A 1,306-nucleotide genomic window follows, 5' to 3' on the forward strand; every position below is an offset into this window, starting at 1 on the left:
TGACATGGTATAAGATGCTATAAGCGGTCTATCACAGCCACTGCCAGTGGTTCTCAAAGAGGGTCGTTGGGCGCGTGGGATTCATTGCTTAAGCTCTTTTATATAATATGACTATGTGGACCATCGGTGCTATTATGAACGTAACATAATGGAACCACTTTAAACTAGATTTTCAGGCTGCACAGACACCTGAGGTTTAGTTTTATATAGCCTATACACACTCACACAATGTGTTGTGATGTGATGAGCTTTCAGATCGGCTATTTAAAAAATAAATAAATAAAAAGACACATCTTAACAAATCTTCTCTTACCCCTAAAAGATACTCAAATGCAAATACTGCATCCAAATACTTTCAATTTAGGGGTCCTTAATTGACATGAATTGTTTAAGAAGCACCAACCAACTAACTTGACTGTTCTTGTCCCTGCTGAGAAGCCAGCCATCAGCTAACCAGGCCTAGTCAACCTCCTCCGTTCAACCTCGAAACCACACTATTTTGTTGTTGGCCGGGTTATACATGCACATTATATTTCTATTCAAATGAAATGATAAAACTGGAGATATATTTTTTAAAAATAGAGAAAAGATATAATGATTTCTATTCGAATGATAGAACTGAACTAAACTTGAAAAAAAGAAAAGAAAGATATAATTATTAATTATTTCTATTTGAATGATAGAATAGAATAGAACTTGGAAAAAACTAAATAAATATATAATTTCTAGTGTATCAGTATACTGATTATTACTGATTTCGATTTTAGGTATAGCCTATTGGCTATATATGTGGAGGAGGGGGAAAATATGCAATTAGAAATTATATTTAAATTAAAATGACATCCTATCTCTATTACGAATATGAACATGACATTGCTGTCAATGTAGCCTATAGCCTATACATTCAAAAAGACATACACTGGTACTATATAGGCTCTTTCTTCCTTCTTTTTCTTTTTTTCCTTTTTTTCTCACGCATGGTGGGCGCGGCCAGAGGCAGAGGAGGGGATAGGGCTATTTTTAGAGGTCCTTAATTGGCAATTGGCATGGCAGGTTTGGGAACCTCTGGCCTGATTTTAATAGATTATAGACCTGTGCGTTCATTTTCAGACTCTAGGCTACTACATGGGTCAAAGTAAGAGGTAGACTGTTGTTTCTTAGGCTAATTGTATAAGCAGTGCTTTCCCATTCCCTGTGTTCTCCTCCGCTCAGTAGCACATCTTGAGAGAGAGATCATAGCTATCTCCTTCTTGACTTTAATTTGGTGTGTTGTTAAAATAAATATATAATATCTTATCTTATAATT

Source organism: Protomyctophum parallelum, assembly GCF_964188405.1.
Source record: "Protomyctophum parallelum genome assembly, chromosome: 10".
In the NCBI taxonomy this organism is placed as follows: domain Eukaryota; kingdom Metazoa; phylum Chordata; class Actinopteri; order Myctophiformes; family Myctophidae; genus Protomyctophum; species Protomyctophum parallelum.